The sequence below is a fragment of the Lissotriton helveticus genome, chromosome 9 (assembly GCF_964261635.1).
Source record: "Lissotriton helveticus chromosome 9, aLisHel1.1, whole genome shotgun sequence".
Taxonomy (NCBI): Eukaryota; Metazoa; Chordata; class Amphibia; order Caudata; family Salamandridae; genus Lissotriton; species Lissotriton helveticus.
Window position 1 is genome coordinate 98132363 of NC_136070.1, and position 25034 is coordinate 98157396.

Genomic DNA, 25034 nt, shown 5'->3' on the forward strand with positions numbered 1-25034 from the left:
ACCCTCGGGCGGTAGCATCGCATCTCCCAATCTGGAACCGGTCAGGAGACCTCAAACCCCGCCCCAAAGAAATACCCCCCCCTCAAATCCCCCCCTTCAACTTAATTAACAAAGTAGTTACTAAAATTGAGCATTTAGTAGTCCAGAAATGTCCCTTCCCCTTGAAGTTGAATCTTCAGCCGACTGCCTGGTACCACGCAGCCCTGCCCAGCCGGGGCCTAGCAGGTCATTGTGGCACACTACAACCGGCCGCAAGAGTGGAAGTTGGCACTTTAATAAGAGTCACTATGTCAGAACGGGTGCATCGCTCCCGCCCCCCCATCCCTGCCCTCCTTTTATTACATAAAATCTCCTCAGCACTACTCCATCGGACTACAGCGTCCCCTTCAGAGCAAAATAGAAAAGTACTCACAGCATCCAGGGCCCCATGCCTTACATATGGACCACCTGATGCACCAGTCACTCATTCTGCGCTTGTTCATCTACTGGGCTCGTTCCTGCCCCTGCGTACGACTGGGTTTCTTGAACCAGGCACAGTGGGGAAAATTGGTTCTGGGTTGGGATCTCCGGGAGTTCTGTCTGCAAGGTACCATCCGGTCCCACCGTGATGCGTCCACTTTCCACGGAGGCTCGTTCCCTCAGGGGTTGACTGTTCTCTCCGCGTGCCGGCTCCGCCTGCGTGCACTTCGACGTCGCTGTTTCCGCCACCCCTGCGCGTGGTCTTGGCTCGCCAGTCCCAGTGCGTCCATCCACCGCTCCGCATCCGAAGGGAGCTCGAAGAAGTGTGTCCTGTCATTGTGTTGCACTCTGAGCCGGGCTGGGAAAAGCAAACTGTACTTAACATCGTGGGCTCGCAAACGCCGCTTGACCTGCAAGAAGTCATTTCTGAGGTCCTGTACCTTTCTAGTGTAGTCTGGGAAGATGTGTATGTCATGGTTTTCGAACCTGGGCGGGCCAATCTTGCGGACACTCCGCTGGGCCCGGTATGGAGTGGGGGGGCCCGCCGCCACCGCCGCTCCTTTCTTATAGGTCCCTCGCAGCCAGCCCTGCTTCGTCCGTTGTGCGCCCCCTGGGATACGGAGAATCGTGGAAGGCCTCTCTGCGCCCCCACACGGCCTAGGGCCGCTCCCGATCCACTCGCTCTCACCGCCTGCACGGCGGGGAATGGGGGAGGGAGGGAAAGAAAAACGCCCCGACTGTCCTCCGATCTCTTCCTCGGCCCCCCCGATGCTGCCTGGGGGGCCAAGGAACGTTTCTCCAGTGGGGGATGTGCTCCGCTAGGTCCGCGGCGCCTTTGCTCCACTCTGCAGCGCGGGCCCCAGGAATGCACCGGCTGCTGCGCTGTCCGCCTGGGCCGCGCGTCTCACCTCTGGCCCCAACGGGGGATGCTCGGCCGCACCGGCAGGTCCTCAGGGTCCCCTTACCCCAGGATGGGGCGGCCGCTATCACCGGCCGTGCGGATATGTCTGTGGCCGACCGGCAGGTCCCCCGCCACACCGGCGATGCAATCTATTCGTGGCTGCGGCACCTCTAGCGTGCCGCGTCCCCTCCAGTAACTCCGCCGCTGTTCGGGCGACCCCACAGCTCTGGTAGCCTCCGCGGGGGGCGACCCGTCTCGCCTGCAGAACTCTCGGCTCCGGCGGCCTCAGGGTGCGACAGCCGGCATTTTCCGCCAGCTCTAGCCAGTCCGCGTCAGGTCGCCGGGACGTCCTCTACCCCCGACAGAGCGCCTAGTCCCAATTTACGGCTTCTCAGGGCCAGGGGGGGCTCCTCACCTCGGGAGCACCAAGTTTGTCGCCAAAAGTGCCAGGATTATGGAGGATTAATTTCAGTGTGGCAGGAGCTGGGCTAAAAGACGTCTAGCCGGCCATTTTGGTTAAGCCACGCTTCTCTTTTGCTCACTTAGTTTCTCTCTCTAACTCACTCTCTGTCACAGCAATATACCGGTGTCTATCCAATTGGGATAAGATACCAGTCTTTTTGTCTTGCTATCTAAAATTGATTGTCTATGTATAGATGTAACCAATTCCAATGATTTCTCAGGTTGTATGTATGTATGCATTGGTATTTGTAGAGCGCAAACCTAGTTACACAGCAGTAGAATGGTTAACGACGGCGGAAGGGATTGCTTAAAATGGCGTAGGGTGTTTGTGGATATATAGACAATGTTCTCTGAAGAGGTAAATCTTACAATCCTCTCTGAATTACATATGAGTTGAGCTGTATTGAGACATCTCTACATATATATCCAACCATCTCACCATTGGCTTCTAGATGCATGATAATTGACAGAAATTAAATAGTAATCAAACAGAGCTCTTCGTGTTTGTAAACTAACATCCTCCAGGTCCTCACTTTAGTGGTTGATGAAGCTAGACCCTGTTCCTAGTCAGACAAAGTCTTCTAGAAACTTAGGGGTAATAATTGACCAGGATCTTTGAATGACCACGCAAAAGAATAAGCTAATTGCCACCTTTTTTCCATCCTGAAGATGTTCCAGCAGGTATTCCCATGGCAAATTGACATTTGCAAAACAACCATGCAGGCATTAATTACACCAAGCCTGGATTATGGGATTACCCTTTACTTGGGTAAACGAGCGTAGCTGTTGCATGGACTTTAAATTGTTTAAAGTTCTTCAGCCCATCTTGAACTGAGTCTCCTGACCTGCGCTTCCATCTCGTCTCATTTAAAACCCCTTGGACGCTCATGACGAGCTCAGCTCGTCATGGAGTTGCCATTCATTTCAATGGAAATTGCATGTAATCCCTTCCAGTGCCTTAGCATCCAAGTGGTTAAGGAGTCTGCATTGGCTTCCTACACATAAAGCCTTGCTCAAGACTCTCTGTTTTACTCTAAAGGCATTGACTAATATGATGGCACATTATTTAAACAAAAGTCTACCCCCTATCACCCTTTGCACTCTCTGTCAATCTCATTCTTATGTCCATTTCCCATATCACTCTTATCAGAAACGGTGAATTATCCTATTCCTTCCTGGCATCAACAGGCTGGAACAGCCTCCCCTTAACGCCATGTACACTTTCCTCTTATCAACTTTTCACGAAAAAGCTTAAAACCTGGCTGTTTAACCACTTGGCTGCTAAGGGGTGTGCATGTAGGTCCATTGACTTTCCATTGAAATCAATGGGCCCTACATGACGAGTTACCCTTGTCATTAGCACTGAAGGGGTTAACTGACTGAATCAGGTAAATTATCTTGCTTGTGCAAATTACTACCATTTTTAGCGCCAGGACAACCCATGTGTGTAACATACGTGTTTGTTTTACAAATAAATAACACCTGCCCAATTAAGTATCCATCTATTCGATATAATCACTAAATCATTCATTTTGGCATCCATCAGTGGGTACACATTAGCTTCTGTGTGCTAAACTAATGGTAAATTTTAAATAAGTGACACTGACATTATATAAGAGTAAATTAGTGCCCAAATTACATGTGACTTCTATATTTAATGGAGGAACTTCCCAAGCGAACTGTGAGACCATCCTGAGGGAACTCCGCCCACCAAATTTAGGGCCTCATTTGGTGCTGCAGTCCGACCGCCACATTTTGATGCGCAGTGGTTGGAGGCAGCTGACGGAGGGACCGGCCCATGCTTTCGACAGGCTCAGGGAGCCTGTTCGACCATCGGTCGGAACGTAATACCCTATAATAGGGCGGCGCCTGCTCAGGCACCGTCATAGGCATTACGATGTACTTTTCATGCAGCATTTCAATGGTGGTCTGGCCGCCATTGAAAGACTGTCAGAAACGGACTTTGGGGGCCCCCAGACGGGGCCCTGTTCATCCGTGGCCTTTGCTATGAGACGTGGGGGGCACCTGTGGTGCCCACCAAACATCCATACCCTATGTGCCAGGCACCACTTTGTGCCTGGCACATGGTGCATGGATGTTTCCAAACATCCATCTTTCCAATGCAGCTGGTCTGCTGCCCTTGTCCAGCGCAAGCCGCAATAGAAAAATGTATGTTTTTGTCCGTCTCTTGGGCGGTCGCATCCTAATTTGTCAGGTGGAACCGCTGACTACTAGTCGGTTGGTTTCCATTTCAAGACAATGTAGGTTGGACGCGCATCTGATCCTGATCAGGGCCTTAAAGTTGTCCTTTGGCTCTGTGAGCAACTCTGTATGCTGACAAGAACCATCGTCATGGGGGTTTCTATCAATGTATGAAAGGTTTGACTGATGGTATCATCAGACATGATGGCAGCCCGTCAAACTATTCAAAAGTCTTTAGTTTTTCTAAACAAACTTTCTAAGTTTGTTTTAGAAAAACAAAAACGAGTGACTCCCGCAACCTGGGAATTCTCTTCAAGTGGGTGGGTTGTCAATATTTTTTCTCCTATCCTTTACCACCAGGCTTTTAGTGGAGTTGATGGACAGGAAAAATGCCTTTATGTCATCCACCCTAAGTAGGATGGACAGTGTAAAGTCCTTACTCCAAAGACCCCTACTCCATATAGCCATCATTGGAAGTATTTCATTGACGGAACTGATGGGGCCTCCATCAACGGTATACTGACAGTCCACCTGACACAAAATCAGGCGGGCAGACCGAGAGTTTGGTGGGAATAGTGCTCAACTTGCGATGGAGTACCCTACCGCCAAACTCTAAATCAGGCTCAAAGTAACATTCATTCATTCATTCAAAATACTTTATTCGTTTTTTTTGTACAAAACTATAAAAGTACATAGAACAACAATATATTTAAAACTTTCAATTAAAATACATAATACAATATACACCTATTAAAATAAATTTTTCATAACGGTAAAAAACAGATATTGGACGTTAAAAAGAACATCATTCAGAAGATTACTTATACAGTTCTAGGTATCCAGGCATTTTCTATACTTCATTGAGCTTTTCAAAAAGCCAGCCACATGGGATATGCAATCAGGTTTTAACAGTTGTAAATAAAGTAGTGCAGGGCGAGCTTGAACAAATTTCAGTCTTTTTAAAATAGGTTTAAGATAAAACGCCCTGGGGAATTCATAATATTTACAGAGAAACATAAAGTGCAGCAGATCCTGTGGAGACAGATTGTCGCAGCCACAGGGTGCTAACACTGTCCCTCTATGACACCCCCTTGGGACTGCTATTAAAAGATGAAATAAATTAAACCTGAACCTAATTAGTAAAAAACGCTCATAGGCTGGTAGTGGCCAAAGTAGATATGGTTCCACACCAGGCGAGGTTTTGAGCATCATATGGAGACATACATTGGGCTTCAACAGGTCCTTATCCTGCCTTTCCATTATTTTGCGTGCAGTGAAGGACTGTTTAATATACGCTACGTCTTTAGGCTCAAAGTAACATTCCTGCTCATTGTCTGTATTATTTCTGAATAAAACATGTCATAAACTTACATTTAAATTCCAAGGTTATAGCAAAGTTTGGAATAGATCACCAATCAATACAGTGGCATCTGCAGCACTTTCCTTATCTGTGAGATGGTTAGCTCCCAGGTGGGTTATCTCCACGAGGCGACATTTCTTAAGGGTGAACAGAATTCCAACAAGAATGGCCTAGCATGGTGTCTAGGACCGGCCTATAGAAGGGTAAAGAATGCACACACTGGTACTTCAAAAGCTGCACCTCAATCCACACATGCATTAATTGAACATTCTTGGTCTATTGTGTAACAAAGGCCTTCACTCAAGTTCGGTGCGGGATAATTTGCGATGGCAATCAAAACACCCAGCAAATGCACTAGCCTTTGCAAATGTTTTTGTCACCAAATATTTGGGTATTATCAAACTGTGAAACATTGATATTACATTATAGAGTGAGCAGCAAAAACAATTTTACTGTGATATACAGAACTATATATTATGTAAATTTGGCACATTAGGCCCACACTAGGTCTGACACCATCTTGAATTTCAACGCAGCCATGATGTGTGTGCCGCTTCATTTATTTGCTCTTTGCACACAACAAAAATAGGGTTCAAGTAGGGCTTGATTATTATTTATTTATTTAATTCGATATTGTTGCAAGTTGTGTGTGTGAAAAGATTGTCAGCAACGAAAAAGAGAAAATGAGAATATGTTGAATTTGAGAACATTTTTGCTTATGATGATAAAAAGTTTGGAAGTATTGAGACACAAGTTGCTGAAGACAATAGAGACAGTGATGTAGCAGGAATTGAAATGCTTAATTCATCATTAGAGGGGAGGATTTGTGGGAGCTCTGTTTAAATTACCAAATAATGTCTGCTTAGAGTCATAAATGTTTTGTATCAATACAATTACTGTGAAATACAGAGCTATGTATTCTGCCCAAACTAGGGCTGACTCCATCTTAAATTTCAAAGCAGCCAAGATGTATGTGTCTCATCATTTCTCATTTCCTTGCACGCAGCAAAATGTGTACTAATGAAAAATCTTGTAATGATATACTGTTCTCGAAGAACTCAGGAGGAAGATTGCCCTCCAAACATACCTATTCAAGGTTCTTCCTACTTGTGCCTCTGAAGCCTATTCATCCCATAAGCTTGACATTGTTTTGTATGTTTCTAGATTAGTACTTCCACATCTGTAGATTTCAGGTCAGTGCTAAAGTGTGGGTCACTGACCCACTGGAGGGTCTGAGCCGATTTAATTGGGTCGCAAAAGTTCAAACAATTAATGAAGGTGCCTTTAAATTCTGTATTTATCTTGTCACATTTGCTGCACTTCAGAGACATAGGTCAAATAGCTGTCTTCTGAGAAACTGCTGTGTATTTTTTTAGGTCGAGCCTAAACAGCGCTTGAGCTGTCAGGCGATCTTTTGTATGTGCTTTGTGGGGTCTGACTCCTCCTTTGCTTACTATTGGTTTTTGTCTGTGTCATTTAAAAATGGAAGTGTGCTAATGGCTGATGGTTGGTGCATGTCCCACCATTCCTACCAATTTAAATGCCATGGAGTATTGCCGTGAGAACGAGCAGGAACGAGCCCTCTGGTTGCATGCTGATTAAGAGGAAGCACTGCTGAGATGTTTCAACTCCTCCCACCCTGGTCAACACTGCAGCTTCCTCCCTCTCTGCCTACAGTTTTTTTGTCTTCAAAAAAGTAAACTTTATTCATGAGTCACAGCTAAACAAGAATCACACAACACCCTGCCAAGTGAATAAATTTTCAAACTCCACAAATTTGTTAAAGTGCAGGCTCATTTCCAAATTCTCGTTGATGCGGTCGATGTGTAGTTTAATGTAGTGTGTTACGTGGGGGAAGAACGAGGATAAAACTCCAGTGAGATCCCTGGAGCGGACAACAGAAGTGACAGCTGCGCAGCAAGAGAGACTGGTAAGAGAGCTGAGGAGCGTGAGCGGACGGGGCCTGCGAGCTCCCCCACCTAGCTGGTCCTGCCTGTCTGCAGAGGAAACAGAGGCTGCCGATACTGCTCCTTGTACCTCTGCACAACAAAGATTCATGGCGAGGGAATCGGGGAAGCCTGGCCGCAGCAGCCTTTTGGAGGCAGGTGGCCTAAAATTTACAAAAGCTGCAAATTTGCTCACGAGGGGGGGGGGAGATGGTCAGTCTGGTAATGGGGAGAGGAGCTGGCCTAACAGTTAAGGCGCTCGACCTCGGACCTGGGGATCTGGGTTCGAGTCTCGGTAACGACGCCAAAACCTCCTGTGAATTTGGGCAAATCACTTAATCTCCCCGTGCCTATAAATGAAAGTGTGTCCTCATGTAAAAAAAAACAAAAAAAACGTAACTTGTGCTATGTAAAGCGCTCTGATACCTGATTCGGTTCGGGTCTAGTTCGCGCTATATAAAACTCCACGAAAAAAAAAATGAAGGAAGTGGCCTAATTAGGGTCACTCGGGTCACTCACGACCACCTCTCAGCCTTCCTCACAAATGAAGAGTCAGTCAGACAGTAGAGAATACAAACCAAAGGCCTTTATTAGAGTTACACTCAAGTGGAGTCCGGTCTGACCAGACTCTTTAGATTGCTGTAGAGAGACTGAGTCCTGCCAACATGGTAACACTTAATGTACATCTTCAGAACCACTAAAGACACGCCCAACTGGAAATTTCCAGTTGGTAGCTGGTGAACAAAGGAGATACAGAAGGATGTGTTGCAATCCTGGGACCGGGTACATGTTATCTCAGCGTAAAGGTTACTCTGCCTGCATCCGCCGCTCTAAGGGTGAGAGCAGCCCTATCTACAGGGAAAGGTATGCACCAGCAAAGACAGTGTATTCACTAGCACAGTGAAGCTCAGCCTTGGAGAAAACAAAAAAAACGATTACAGCTGCTTTCAGATGAGGCAGACAGAAAATGAGACAGAAGTTAGTTTTGATTATGGCTCAAAATACCGGCTGAATACAAAATGGTGCATCGAATGCTAACTTTTGTCGTACAATGCATAGAGAATTGAGCTAAAAATATTTCTATTTCTATTCCAGCAGTAGATTGACAAACAATGTGCATACATCTTTTTGGCTCTAATATTAGTATTTAGCTTCCTAAAACAGTAGTCCCGCATTTAAATTGATGAAGCCAATTTAATTGATGAGCTGGTCTGGCCTTATTAATACAGCCCCCACTTAGGAAAACCAGCCCTCTCCCCGTAATAACATGCTAAACCGAGTGCTAGTTAAAGCTGAAATTAGCTTTACACAATGATATTAACACAATGGTTGAACTTCCAAGGAAAGAAATCGCATACCATACTTTACGATTATACATAAGTAGAAACAGGTAAAATAGCTAAACAAAGGCTTTAACTAACATTGCCGTTTAGCACGTATGGTGGGCAAAAGTATGCTACAGTCTACTTGCCTTAACGTAAACGACAGTCCCAGTGGCAACGCCCTAATCAATGAGTGTTGTCTATGTGCTGTCACCATCCCTTTGTTTCTAGTGAGCCTGCTGTATTACTCGACAGGCTTAACCAAAGTAGACAGAAAGTAATCGTTCAAACAATCGTGCATCTAAACCAAACTTCTTGATTTTCCTACCTGAAGTGTACGTACGCAGCGGCCCTTCTTTCGTGGAGGTTTTCTGCCAAACTCAATTCAACTGCTCTTCATTTCAACATGCATGAACCATAACAGACTCCTCCAGAATACAGTGCAAGTGCTTTTTGTATCAATTTTCATGTAGTACAGCGTTAATACCACTAATGTATTTCTTCCCGCAGACGCCCAATTTGTTGTCAAACAACCGACTAATACATTTTAAAATAATTGGGGGCAGATTTACAAGCCCCTTGCGCCACTTTTGAGTCACTTTTCCCATGTTAAAAATGATGCAAAAGTGGCGCAAGGGCCTTGTAAATCTCCCCCTATGTGTTTGAGTTCTTTCTGTATGGCACTTCATGGTTGCTGTCTGGTGGCTGAGATGCACATTAAGCCTGCCAGAAATGTTCTCTATTTTTCCCCCTATCCTATTTGGTTGTGTACATGTTTTCCATTTAGTTTGTAGGTGGATTAAGTATCATTTGACACCAGAGTTTCTCCCATTGCAAAATATATTTACCCCTCACAATTGTAATTATGAGGATCCACTGATATTTAAGTGTTGGTAAATGGAGTTACAAAATTCTCCCATGCATCTTGTGACTCATTTGAGTATATTACCTAACAGTATTCTGTGTAATCCGATTGTTGAGTGCATATTTTCAGCATTGAATTGCACATCCCAAAATGCTGCTTGATAAAAGTTCATGACTGACAGAAGACATCATAAAAGCACTTGTTAGGTATGGGCAGAGCCACTAGATTTATGTGCCAGGGAGGGCCAAATTATGTCACAGGTTCATTAAATTATTCTAGGAGAAGAAAAAAAACAATGCAGTATAATGCAATGCAGTTTTAAGTATTACTATCTATTTTGCCATTTTTCCACATTAACCCAGTGTGGGCAAATATTTCACATCTGTAGTGTGTGTGGTGTTTGTGTAGGTAAAGTCTTCTGCATGAGAGTGTCAGATTGTGCAAGTATATCATGTTTTTAGTGTGCCTGTCTCCTTTTGCATGATAGTCTGTTGTATACATGTATCCTTATATCGGTATTGGTCATTCTGTATTTGATAAAGAGTGAGATTGTTTATATATGGACACTTTTCCAGTTGACATAACATAACTTATTTCACCTGTAGTGCGCATATCATCTCTGTACTATTTTATGATTTTAGATGCCCAATTTCACATTTAGTTTGCTTTTTTATCATCTTTCAATTTCAATTAATGATTGAGTTCTCTGAAAAAAAGGCACACATTGGACTGGTAGTGGCTGAGTCAAGACAATCCTTTTTTAGTCTGCAGGGCAATATTACAAACACTTATAAACCTCAGCATTATATCGAAAATATATATACCAAGGTTTGTCTTTAACTTTCGTTCAAGGGGGTAAAAAATCACCCAATGTATGGAAAGAGGGTTGCCATGTATTTTGCACAGCTTCGTATTCAGAGAAAACTGTTATGGTTTGTGAAAAAAGCAGTAATACCATTATTGGTTTGAACAGACAACAAACACTGCAGGCTTGTTTTTGCTAAACAAGCTAAAAGTAGATATTCCTTGTCTGAATGCCACTTCAAGCTACCTCACACTGCTCCCAATGCTGAAGGCTTCCACACATTCACCACTTCTGTAAGCTTTCCTCGGCTGCCCCAACACCACTGCAAGCTACCCAACACCCCTCCCAGTGCCACGAGCTTGCAAAAGTTTCAATTTGGGCTCGATATAACCTTATACATATTCAGGAATTAAGTTATAATTCAACCACCCAGGATGATTTGCTGCATGGCTAAACACTTAATAGGACCCAAAGGAGAGACTTATTGGCTATACCAATGATTGTTAACTTGTGGGTTGGTGTTAACAAACTACTCTCACTTTGCAGTCAGAGAAAGAAAAGTAAATTGAATTATGTGACCATCATTTCGGGTTACAGGGAGTGTGAAAGGAAAGGCTGTAGGATGGCATTTTTTTGTAACACACAACAAAATGTACATTTCTTTAAATGACCTGTCTCCATTCAGCAGTTCGGAAAGCAAGAATGAAGCACATTTTCTTTGTAATTCTGTACTGTGAAGGAAACAAAGATTTGAATGGGATTACAAAAAATCAATACAGTGTACTTGGTGATGCACAAGTGATAAATATTAACAGAACCCCCATTTCCACACATTATCATATGTGTGCAATATAGATTATCACTTAAACTGTATGTCTGTATACATTTAGATGCCATTTCAATGGAAAATGTGCTGTCTGTAAATGATAGTGTGCTACCATACAATGCTTTATTTACATAAAATGTCGCCCACCTCATGTTCATTAAAGCGAGGTGGATTTTGAAAGTTTGCCATTCTAAAAAGTGGGTGGTGGTTCCAAAAAGTTTGGGAAGCACTGCAATAGGTCAAATAGGGATTGATTAGTATTTATTTAGTTCAAAATGGTTGCATATTGTTCTACAATGATTGCTTGAGCCTATGAAACATTAACTTATTATTATTATTCATTTAATGCTGACTGCATGAGGTTTGCCGTATATTTTCCTACAAAAGAAGATGATTTCGAAGTGAGCCACAGAAAATTACCCTTTGTCATTCTGTCTCTTGCTTAGGAATTAGATGTATTTCTTCTGAAGTTTGACTCTATGTCATGCCACCTGCTGCATTTGACTAGCTTTATGCTACTTCCATATACTCGATTTATTATGTATTTTGATTTCAAGACTAATCATATTTTTGCCTTAGGTAATGAACTTTCATTACTTAATAAACCTTCATTGTTTCTAACTTTTACTTTTCTCAAGAAGGCTTATTTAATTTATTATGCTGATTGATTTGCTGACTATCTAATCTCTCTATGGTACATTACCTCATATGTTCTTGAGGACATTACTGCCCTGCCCCCCTCCCATCCTGCGTAAGCACTTTATCTTAGATTATCAGATAAAATAACACCAAAACATGCAGTACAACATATGTATGCTGTCAAAGGATATGAATGTATGAATGGAATATTCTGAAAACTTGAACAAAGCACACATTTGGACATGTTGGGTGTTTGATCCGATGTAAAATAATATATAGTGTGCTACAACTTGTATGTGTAAACCTTTGTTCACAGCAGAGTGGCCATTAATTAGTCATCTTATATTGAACTCTGTTTGACTGCTGGGAAGATGGGGGGGGGGGCTCAGCATTTCATCTTGCCTGAAAGGAAGTTCCTCTGTTGGAGATAAAGGGTCTATTTGCAATCAAGGACATCCAAAACATGTGTAAAAATTAAAAGATGATGTCTAATGGCTCCATCTTAGAACAGGTTAGGCTCACCATAGCAAAAGCTATGGTTCTGCAGCTCAGTGGGTTGATGCTTCTACTGTTGGGATCAGGATGTTAAAATGAAAAGGCATGTAACACTAAAAGCACACTAGGAACACTATAGTTTGCAGCTTGATGTGAGTTCATGAGTTCCAAATCAATTTCAGTAGACTAATTTTTGGAATGTATTAAAATAACTAACCTTTCTTTTGTAGATCTTATCGAAGTGAAACATCACTGTGCTGGCGGAAGTAGCTGCTGGACCACAAGTTCCTTCTGAAAGGTGCTCTTCGTTCCTCCACTGATGCCAGAGGTATCGTCAGCTGTTGACTCTTCACTGGTTCAGTTCCATAAGAGGTGATTTGGCCAGCAGTACCAGCAGGGCGGATACACTTCTAATGAGTCCTGGAAGCAGGGCAGGAGCATGGAATGTTCTGGTCAGCACATGAAGCCGCAGAGGCTGTAACTAATGTACGGTGGCGTGCCAAGGTATTACAAATGCATCAAAAGCAAATGTCAGTAATTTGTTGTAATTTAACACTCTTCCTCCAAAACAGCAGCCATTTCCACACATTGTTGCCCCGGTGCCACAGTGAGCACCAGGGTTGGATTGAAAGCAAAATAGACCAGGCCACCCTAAAAAAAGTGGCCCACATTTGCAGATTGTACCTTTTCACTTAACACTGCTTCAGTGTTATTAAAAATAAAAAGAGGGGGGTTCTCTAAAAGAGGCATGTGTCCTTAACTTCACTGAGATAAAAAAAAATGCAAATGCTGCCAGGACCCTATGCATGGATTAGTCACAATGGTGAACCACGCCTGAATATCAGTGTGGCCACTTCTGCTCAAGCACCCTTGGCCCTGCTCAATCTGCATATCACTCAATTAGGGAATTGTAAGCGCACTACACACCTGTGAGGAACTCAAGGCGCTGGGGAAGAAGGCCCTTTAGTCCGTTCTGGCTCTGCGGATGTGCAGGGTTTCAGCGAGGGCGAGTTTGGCGGATTTGACATTTCTCTTGGGTACGTGGAAGGAGATTCTCTTGTTGAGGTATTTGGGTCCAGTGTTGTGGAGGCATTTAAAGGCATGGGTAAGTATCTTGAAGGTTATTCTCTTCTCGATTGGGAGCCAGTGGAGGTCTCGCAGGTGTTGGGTGATTTGCTCTTGTCGAGGATACCGAGGACGAGTCTGGCTGCTTTGTTCTGTATGGTCTGTAGTTTGCAGAGTAGAGACTTGCTGATTCCGGCGTAGAGGGTGTTTCCGTAATCTATTCTGCTGGTTATGAGTGATTGGGTGATGGTTTTTTTTATTTGGGAGGATCCATTTGAAGGTCTTGCGAAGGATGCGGAGGGTGTTGAAGCATACATTAATGGTCCAGCCCACCAAGAGACTGGGAATGACATCTCAGCCTTGTTGGTCAAAGAGAGGTAATAAAGGCCCACTCAGTCACCACTCGGCGGCAGGCGGCATCTGAAAAGCACAGACACCGCCTAAATTGACCTTCACGCTGCCCAGAAAAGCGGATTACAGATACAACTCAGCCCATTGCCCGAGTGCCCGCCTTACCAATCCGACCCTGGTGAACACACAAAGGAGTCAAAGTATTTTGCAACGGGCTAGTGCTCTGCTAAGGTGACTGTACGCAGTTGCCTTATGGCATAACTCCAAGGGTCCACACAAGGTGTCATGTTGCAAAAAAACGACTACAAAACAGCCTTATTCTTAGTGGCAGGGGAAAGACTAAATGGTAAATGGGGTTTTTGCTATGGGCTTTGGAAATCTTTGTGTCTTAGCTGACTCTAAGCAAATCAGAAAAGCCAGTTATGTAACGGAGTGCCATGTTAGGCACAGGAGGGTATGATGTGTTAAAAGACACCTTTTCTCCTAACCCCAGACACCCTTAAAGACACCTTTTCTTCTAGCCACCAGACACCCTTACTCCCAAACATTGGATACACTGCTACTTAAAACTGAACCCTAAAACTCTTTGTAAAAGCTATGCACTGCATATCACTGCTCAAACGTGAAGCACGCCCCCTTGTTTGTAGCCATTGCACTTAGCCTTATGATTACCATAATTTATTAGGCACTTGTAGGAAAATATTGCCCAATTGTAGATGTCTTGGCAGGATTATCATGCTGGTAATCAGACACAGACTAAGAAGTACTGAGTTATCATAAGTCTGACTGGGTTGTATGACAGAACAACGTATGCCTAAACAACGCAGTCTCAATAATGATCGCGTCTTTACCATGCATGCCTTTACCATGCATGCCTTTACAGCAAATTTCATTGTAAAGACGTGATTGGTCAAGGCATATGCAAGGTAAAGATTAGACCCCAGCCCTTTCACGCTTAGTCCTAAAACCCGGCCGCAAGTCCTGCAAACCACCCCGCCCTCAGCCCTACAAACTACCCTGACCCCCCCACCCTGAGCCCTAAAACCGGTCCCCAGCCCGAGGCACTACCCTGACCCCAGCCTCCCCTCCCTCTTAAACCTGAAACCTAAAACTGGTTTGGGCCCTAAAAACTGTGCCTTCCCCAAGCCCTGAAACCTAAATAAAACAAAACAACTACTCGCCAAGCAGCTGTTCCTTCGAATCTCATCGATCTCCAACACCCCCCATCCATTCGCTCCAATTCTAGACCACTGACTGCCTTTACCTCGTATGTGGGTGGTTAAGGAATATGTGTGGTAAAGGCACATGCGTGGTTAAGGCAAGCATTGTTCCGCTTGCATTGTAATGGCACACGTGGTTTAGGCCACATTGTTAATGCCGTTGCATGTCTGACCGTACCCCATTCTACTCAGTGGCAGAGATCTGGTTAGGCCTATGTCTAGAGAACCTGCTGACATGAAAAAGCCCGGGTAAAATGTGTGTCTTAGAAAAGAATGACGCCGTGCATCAAAGTTGCTTCAGCATCAAAGGTAGGACGTCTTGGAAACAGGAAACATCTTGGAAACAATCCAGGTCGCAGTGTGTCATCAGCAGTTTAGAATCGGGACCATTGTTGATGACAAAGACTTGTCCAGAAGGGCACACATTTTGTGCTTAGCCCAAATAAATTGACTGGGAATCTTTTGCAGCATCTCCTCAGCTAAGGAGGAATGTAAGTGCAGGCAGGAGGTGAGGCGGTTGTGGGGTGGCTGAATTCACACACCACCTCTACGGGAGAGTTTGAGTAGATTCCTGGTTGCAACTTATCACTACGGAAGGCAATGTAAAGTACACAACCACACAGGTCCTGAAACGTGCTGTTGGGCGTAGAGGAATCACCAAGGCTATTTTGTCAGAGAGGCGACTGGCTTTATAGGAGGCCATTGACTCAAAAGTCTTACACAGGAGGTGTGACAAGGACAAAGTTACAGCCGCCCACTTGGTAGGTCATATCTACTATGGGTAAAAAGCAGAGGCAGGCTGGGACAACAATGAACAGAGAGCATTACTATTCTTTTGAACCCTCTGGGTCAATGGTGTCAGAGGAAAAGCTCAGAGAGACTCTGTCCATCCTCAGGAAACCTATGCCCCGGCTGATCCTCAGGGTACGTATCTTGTGATAAGGGTTCTGGGAGTACAAACAGGTACAACTTGGGGATGACACTTATGGCAACAAATATTTGAGGATTTTCCGATGCAAATCCTACTGAAGGGGGCATGAATACATTTGCACCGGCAGTCCACAAATAGATTGTGCAATCCTGTGTTGTGTACATCACAAGACAAATTAACTCAATGCATCCTCTAATTTTTCATACCTGCATCCTAGTTTCATATGAATTACTTTGTGTGGGCCATAACACCATCCACCTCCTATGGAAGGAGGAGAGATACTTCTACTCATGTACCCTCATATATGTAAAACACAATCAGGGATCTTCCCAATCTTGTTCCCATATCACCCGAATCACTTCCTCTTCCTGTAGGTGCTGAAGATATTGATGGTGATGCAAGTCATGGAAGCAGTTTAGCAGGGCGATTGGCTATGCTTGTTGGACGTGCAGGACACATGCTTGCATGTCCCAGTTAATCACACAACTAACAACTCTAGGAACCAGATGTATCAAACAGTTTTACTCATTTTGTGTCTATGGGAAACTGTGTTCGTACATCCGGCCCTAAACGTCATCACTGATGAGCAATATTTTCAATGCAAGATGCTACCTTTTATGCAGTTATTTGTTACAAGATATTTCCTTCTCTGCTGCTTATTACTGACAGACATTTTCTATTTGGCTACCTTCTATTACACTGCCCTGGCAACATCTCCATTTTGGTATATGATACACGCTGGAACCTTGTATGTATTTCTTTGAAATGGGGTTTCTGGTTGGCTAGTATCGCACCTAAGACAGGCAGAACCCACCACTCTAGTCAGGGTATGGGAGTTACACACCCAAGTTAACCCCTGCTCACCCCCTTGGTAGCTTGACAGAGTAGTCAGGCATATCTCAGAGGCAATGTGTAAAGCATTTGCGCAACACACACACCAGTGACACAATAAATACACCACAAAAGAGACTTCACACCAGGAATTAGCCCATTAATCAATGACTGGCGATCCCTGAGTCATCAACCCCTTCTTAGTTTCACACATAGGAGCAGGTATGCAGTCTGGCCACTCGATTCAAGCTAGCCTGGCTGATCTGGGATGTTACCCAGATACCAGTCCCAGGGTACTTGTTTCTGGTCCGGGTAGGATCTGACTTCGTAGTTCTGGCTAGACTGTTCCTATGAGGCACAGGGTCACAACTGATTTCCATATGGCTGGGTCTGAATTGGGGTGGCGAACTGAGCTAAAGAACAACGATGGATTCATTCCAGATCTGTGACTGGGGGTGAGTGTCTGAAAAGTTTCTGCACCGTCCATCATCTCCTTGTGTTTGCTTTGTTTGCCCTAAGTTGAAAGGGTCAGCCCAGTCGTGGGTCCCCTGCTCACTTTGCCACTGGATTCAAGCTAGCCTGGCTGATGAGGGGCGTTACCCCAAAACCGGTCTCAGGATGCTTGTTTCCGGTCCAGGGAAGACCTGGTTTGGCAGTTCAGGCTGGACTGTTCCAATAAGGCCCACGGTCAAGACCGAATTTTATATGGATGGGTCTCAACTGGGGTGGCAAAGTAAGCTAAAGAACGATGATGGATTCATCCCAGATCTGTGATTGCGGGTGAGTGTCTGAAAAGTTTAAGCGCTCCGTCCAACATCTCCTTGTGTTTTCTTTGGGCTCGAGGCCTCGCCATTAGCAAGAGCAGTAACATGTACTTATTGCAGAGAACGGCGATGTTTCAAGTGTAATGAACAGAGAATCAAGATTTCATTAAAGACACTGAGGCTAACATTATGCATTAAACCTTTTAATTGCCACTCCTGCAGCAACTTTAAAGAATCTTCAAACAAAACAATTCCAAACTAGAACCAGAAAACAGTAACCCATAAATAGTTTCTTCACAGAACACTCGTCCACTTTAAATGCAGTGAAAACATTTCTCCAACTTTGAAACTCCTATTCCAGCTGTTTACTTCAGCCAAACTCATCCTCATCCTTTTTCGTTGCGCCTCTAAAAAATAAACAACAAAATAATGTAGTCAATCTTCTTATTCCATAAACTTTTAAATGTATAACATTCGTTAATATCATTAAAGTATTTGTACACACTTCTATAAAACATTTTCCATATACTCAAAGGATCATATCCACCTTCTGCCCCTCTGTTCTTTCTCCTCTTTTTTTAAGAGTAGAGGCAGGTGGGATGATGTTAGCCTCTGTGTCTTTAATGAAATCTTGATTCACTGTTCATTACATTCGGAGAATCGCAATTTCATTTCAAGACCGGAGGCAACTGTTATGCATGTTGAAAGCCCTTCAACACCAAATTTGCCATATACCTTACTGGCCTAAAGTAATGCTTTGCAAATGTATCTGCTTTAGATCAGTCAGCTGCTCTTAATCTGTCCTCCGGTCTTCCACCAGAGAGATAGGATTTACTAGCCATCGCACCCCTTACAGAGTGTGCTTTAAATTGTTGAATATCAATACCTGCCTGCTCCATAGCCCATTTAATCCATCTTGCTATGTGTGTTTTACTTACAGCTCCATGTGGTTTCACATACAAAATCAATAATTGATTTTCATCATCATCCTGTATTCCATCAATCTGTTTTCATATTCATTAAAACATTCGATTACACACAGTTTATCACATCCCATGAACTTTGAGTAAAATATAGTCTCTGAAAAGATGTTCGGAGTCTGATGAAGAGGTAACAACAATCTTTAATGACCATCAGCCATCCACCTCAGGCAGCAACTGTCGCCCACAGATTCCCCTGTCCCCAACATTCCCATTCCAATCTAGACCCCACACATATTACTTCTTACACAAAAAAAGAACAAAAGGAAGAAGCAGAAAATAATAACAATTGAGATAAATAATATAACAATAATGAAACAAAATAAAATTGCATAACAAAAGTCAATGCATGACATAATCACAATAACATGTAGGAGGTTTCCTGTTTCTTACAGTACCTTTAGCCAAGGTACCACTGCAAAGTGAGTTGCTGCCACCAATAAATGCCAAATTAAACAACAATAGTCAGTGAATGCACAACTAGATGGAAAAATTAGGCAAGATTTCAGGAAACGTAAGGTGTGTGTATCACCGACTTGCGTAGAAGGAGATGGCTCAGTAAAATCACAAAAGAAATGTTAGGTGTGCCTATCACCGACTTATGTAGATGGAGAAGGAACAGTAAAATTAAAGGGTGGAGAAGGCACAGTAAAATCAATTCACCAATTCCCCTTGAAGATGCCTAGATCACAGCAGGGAACGCCGCTAATAGTGTCCTTGAACTGGCGAAGGAGAAACTAAAGGGCTGAGGATGCCGACATACAGGCATGCGGAAATCGGCACTTCGAGGAAACGGCAGGGACGTTCAGAATGGATGCAGGCAGCACAGTGGAGCTGGACAGACTGGCGGACTGCTCGTTGCCACTGACAAGATGTCCGGAGTCTTATGAAGAGGTAAGAACAATCTTTAATGACCATCAGCCATCCACCTCAGGCAGCAACTGCCTCCCACAGAATCCCCTGTCCCCAACATTCCCGTTCCAATCTAGACCCCACAGACTCCAACATCATCTTTGTTCTTTTCCATGTTTCAACATATACTCCAGTGGGCCATTACTTTTATTACTTACCTATACTGCTATCACATCTGAAACTCTTCTAAAGGATATCAAACAGGGCAAAGAGGCTAACTTAAACAAAAGCTTTTTCAAATTCAGATACCCATTTCCAGGCCAGGATTCAAACAAAACTAACAGTAAATTAACATCCCACAAGACTTCACACCTAGCTTTAGGAGGCCTTTTTAACCTCATGCTTTTCAAAACTCTACAAACCATAGTATTCCTATCCCACTGTTCTTCCATGCACATGAACATGTCCAGCTGAAATAGCCGACCTATAACAATTCAAAATTCGGTAACTTAGTCCTTTCTCAAATAGCTCCACCAGACAATTCAACACTTCTGCTACAGGTGCCGCCACAGGATCCATATCCCTCTCCATGCACCAACCAGACCATATCCTCCAAACTCCTTTTACCTCCTCCTTGTTCTAGGTGTCCAGGACTCTTCGAGCAATTCAACAGCCCTGCTCGAAAGTCCCTGGAAACATTCAGAACTCCTGATACCTTCCAAACAAAAAGGTTCAATATCCTGTCTTGAACTACTGGATGCTCCTCTTCTATGCCTTTCTCCAGTAGGCCTTTCGAAGCCGGGATCAGAAAAGGATTCTCGCAAGTCAATTCTTTTACTGCTGGAAAACGTAGCTGAGACACCCAAAATGGCGTCACCAATACAATCTGACATTTCTATGTCGATACCTTCAATAGAACCCTTTAGATCATTGCAAAAGGTTGGAATGCATAAGCTCCTATTCCCTTTTATACCTGTTGAAAAGCATCCACTGCACATGCCCCTGGATCCAGAATCCAACTAAAATACTTCTCTAACTGGTAGCTCAGCCTGCTCGCAAACAAGATCTACCTCCAACAGACCCCAAATGCTGTCTATTTTATTGAAATACCAACGATTCAGCTTCCAATCACAGAATTCTCTTAAGTTTTGCAACTTCCAATCCGCTATCATAGTCAATTGTCCTGGCATACTCCACCTTCACCAAAATCTTTTGTTCCATGCAGAAATACCAAAACTCCTTTCCCAATTCCAACAGGCCACAGGATCTGCTCCCTCCTAAACAATTGATATACACTACAGCTGAGATGTTGTCCATTTTCATCAACACTGTCTGCCCTTTGAAAACCTCTTTGAAACTCTGCAAGGCATACAAGCCACTGTCAGTTCTAAACAATTTATATGTTTCTTCATTTCCTCTCCTGACCACATTCCACTGTCTGTTTGTCTCCAAAACATGTTTCCCAGCCACTCCCAGCCACTCATTGATTGCTTTATTTCTTACACTGGCTCTATGTTGAAGCCAGAATGATGTGGTGCTTATGTACCTTCATGCTTTGCTTATATTTCATGTATAAATGACCGACTTTGCACATCCCTCCTCTCTCACTCAACACTCCTACCCACCCTCCTTTTTCCTGGGGCACTAATACTATTGCATTATCTCAAACAATGTATACAGCTTGAAACACATTGTGATTAAATAACAATGTGATAACTTATTCCTTTTATGCAATTTTATTTCATTGTATATAATAAGTGTGTTTTCTGTGTGATTTTGACATTGTGCACTGGGACCCCCTTTTTTCATGTACTATACCAGCCACTCAAGTAGGCGTCCGTCTCCAAAACAGAATTATATTAACCTTACCTCTCTCTCTCTCACGGTGGCCATCACTGCCCTCATCACCTTCATGAAGCACCAAGGGGCAGACAACAACCCAAAAGGAAGTCAAAGGAACTGAAATAACTTAATCCTCCAATGAAACCGCAAACATCTCTGACTGTTCTCCTCCATCTGAATAGTGAAGTAAGCCTCTTTTAAATCCAGCTTCACTAGCCAATCGTCTTCCGGTAACATATCTCTCCAACAATGGATTCCTTTCATTTTGAAGTGTCTGTAAATCAAAAACCTGTTCAGCTACCTCAAATTTATAACTGGTCACCACCCTTTAACCTTTCTTTATACCAAAATTAGAGTGTGTATGTACCCTCTCATTCATTCTTCTACTGCCTTTATCGCTCACTTTTGCAACAGTTCTTCTATTTCTCCATCTACCACCAGCTTTTGCTTTTCTGTCATACATAACTCTCTTTGTTCTCTCACCTACCATGGTTGATCTGCAAACTCTATTCCGAATCCTTGTACTGTTCTTAAAATCCAAGGATCTATGGTTATCCTTTCCCACTCTTTCTCAAAATTCCTTAACTGACCTCCTCCCCTTCTTTGGGAAATAACAGTTATAATCTCTGTACTCACCTTGCAATCCTTGAAAATTCTGCCCCCATCTCAAACCTCTTCTTTGTACGGAGCGACTATCTCTACCTCTGTTCGGGTAGAATCCTGTAGAGGCGTGATATCCTCTTCCATACCCCCTGTTTTGATTGTTGTATTGGGATCTTGGCATTCCCCGGCCAGTGGAAAGCCCCCTTCTACTGGCCCTACCAAAAACACTCTTCCAAATACCTTCCTTATATTCACCAAAGACTTGTCTGAAGCTGTGACTGTTGCCACATAATTTCCCAAGCTTTTAACTAAGCCTCACCAAATAACAGCCCTTTTGAGTCTTCATGGGGCTCCTTGTCTGCCATGTCACTCAGGTTTAGATTGATTTTCATTAGTATTGTTTTCTTCTTTAGGCCATCAATCCGGCATTTGCATTGCCCAAAAGGATATTTGCCCTCTGGCATCATCCCCATAACAGCTCTATATCTACCTCTGTGTCATTGATATGCGCCTCTTTCACCATATCAAAAATACTCTCTTATGTACCTAGAATGTCCAAAACCTTATCTTAACACTGCTTCAGTGAACTTTCCAATCCCTTTTGTGGGTCTCTGCCCAATCGTAATAAAAAACTGATCATCTCTGGAACCAGATTTGGTGTTACACACACTTTTAAATCAATCACAGTCTTAGAACTTGCTGTCTTTAATACCCTTATCACCTCTTTTTTCAGGGGTTTTCTCAACTGTTGCTTAATGAACTTGGCCATGTGGTCCACCTAATCTTAAAAGGACAAAACATCTCCTCCCCTTAGGGATTCCTTAAGACTTCCTTAGAGGAAGTATCCCCATTATCCTCAAACTCAATATCAAAAGTGTCATCCAATGTCATGTCAAAGACATATTCATCCATCTCTTTGTTGCCTTCTGACAAGGATACCATATCCAAATCATTGAACTCATCCTCCTGTGTGTCACTAAGGACACTTACTCTCTGCGTGTCATGATTTACACAGCTCTTATGTGCATTGCTAAGGACACCTGTCATTTTTAGGAAGTTTAATCAATCCTTCCCTTTTTTGTTAATTCTATTCTCCTCCATGTACTTTGTTTTTCTCAACTTCTTTCCACTTTTCTTTCTCATTTTCTCATCCTCTGATAAGGGAAAAAATCCCTCTCAAGATTGCATCTCTTTCCACCTCTTGTCTTTCAAAATACCATGTAACGTCTCTTTCACCTGAGCTCTCATTAATACTTTTCTCATTGAATTTATCCCCATTCAGCTCAATACTACTATGCTGCTCTGCATCCATAACTCTAAATCCTGTACTTACCACCTTGTCAAACTATAGTGAAAGAATTATCTTCACAAAACCCTTTGCTACCATTAAATCTGCCCAATCCAAGATGGCTGCAGTAATCTCGCAAGATCACGGCTAACCAATCCTCGCCTCTGTCTGCCCGTCTACTGCGTGTGCGGTCAAACAGCTGACCCTCCTCGCTACTGAGCTGTTGTCCGCCCAGAGCTCGTGGACACAGGCCATGGCATGCACAGCACTTGTGCTGGATTGGACTGCCGGCACACACGCCCTCATGCATGCAGAGCATCTTGCTGGGCCTCTACCTGTGCGTAAAAGTCCCCTCAAAAACGGACGATGGGTGGGAGGTGTAACAGGCTTGAAACTGCTGCACCTGTACATTCCCAATGCCTACTATTTGGTAACATAAACTTTCCATTTGTAAACATTTGTACTCCATTATATATTTTTCTTGACATGTTAATAAAACCTACAAATACAAATCCCTACTTCTATACTTTAGAAGCCTCTGAATCATTACTAAAACACAGTTATAATTACACAAACTGAAATGTCTTTACAATGGAAACAAGGACAAGTGTTCTGTGAAGGGACTGTTTATGGACAACTGTGTTCTGGTTCTAGTTTGGAATTGTTTTGATTGAAGATTCTTTAAAGGTGTTGCAGGAGTGGCAATTAAAAGGTTTAATGCATAATGGTAGCCTCCAGTCTTGAAATGAAATTGAGGGAACTCAAGAGTTTTGGGTAATCAACAACCATTCGTAGTTGGTGAGAGATAACCTTCCGTACTCTTGAGTAATCTGCTCATCTATAGGTGAGAGAACATGGGAGGGGCAGAACCACAAGAAAGTCATTGAGACTTGTTGGCCTCAAAGCTGTGAAGTTTGGACCTCCTTACATAGCAGCTCTTCTTGGCTTGGGCGGAGAGGCTGCTGGTTGAAGGACTATCATTAGGTTCAGAGGGAAGCAGCATCTTCACTGGAAAGCGTTTGTGAACTGAAAGGTGGATAAAGGTCGGGCTGATATTGGCTGGAAGGGAATCAGTGATTTGGATATGAACTCTACTGCTCTAGAAGCACATCTATCAAGGCATCAGCATGGTTTTACACAGAGCTGCATGTGTATGGCACGACAGGCTACACTAATCCATGCATTTCAGAAGGTACTGTTCTGCAGGTTCTGAGAATAACTCATCATTAGTCTTTACTCCTCATAGGGTTTTGACAGTAGAGGTCACAGCCGTCAAACCCAAGGCAAAGTAAAGATCATAGCAGCCCATTAAGGTTTTAGAATAAAGCCTGTCTATGGAAAGTAGCAGTTCCATATCTATTTGGGGACTTGGCTTTCATGTCCACTTATGCCTCTGAATCCAAGATATGCACCATGATTTATACTCCAAGGACAAGGTGGCAGCCTGCCAGATACAAAAATGGTTATACTTCTGAAGAAACATTTTAGATCTGATCGAGCTGTCTTGCTAGCCGCCTATAACAAAAAACATACATAAAATTAATGCATAGATATTCATAATAGATGGATTTTGGGTCAGCCATCTTCAGGCCCTCTGAAGTGTTATTCACACTTTGTTTCTACCAACTACAACATACCGCATGCTGCAATGGGTCGGCCCACGTCAGCCATGGGGTATCTTGTTAGAGACAGCATTCTTCCTAATCACATCTGCACATCCACTGAAAAATGAATGTGCTTCAGTGCCATGGCTTTCATCCAATGTCTACTTTCCCAAGTTCCTTTTGATGTAATTATTAATACTTTCTCCTTTTTTTACCAGGAACCGGCAGATCACCGACAATAGTATAAATACATAAAAACACAAAGACCTCGCACTACACACCAAGAGATGACAATTGATGGTTCAGGGTGAGGCTTTGATCCCAATCCCCAAGTCTTTGAAGTAGGTTCTATTAGGGCAATTTGACGAAAAACCTTTTGAATGCACTAGATATTCTAATAAAAATGTGATTAAGAAATCAT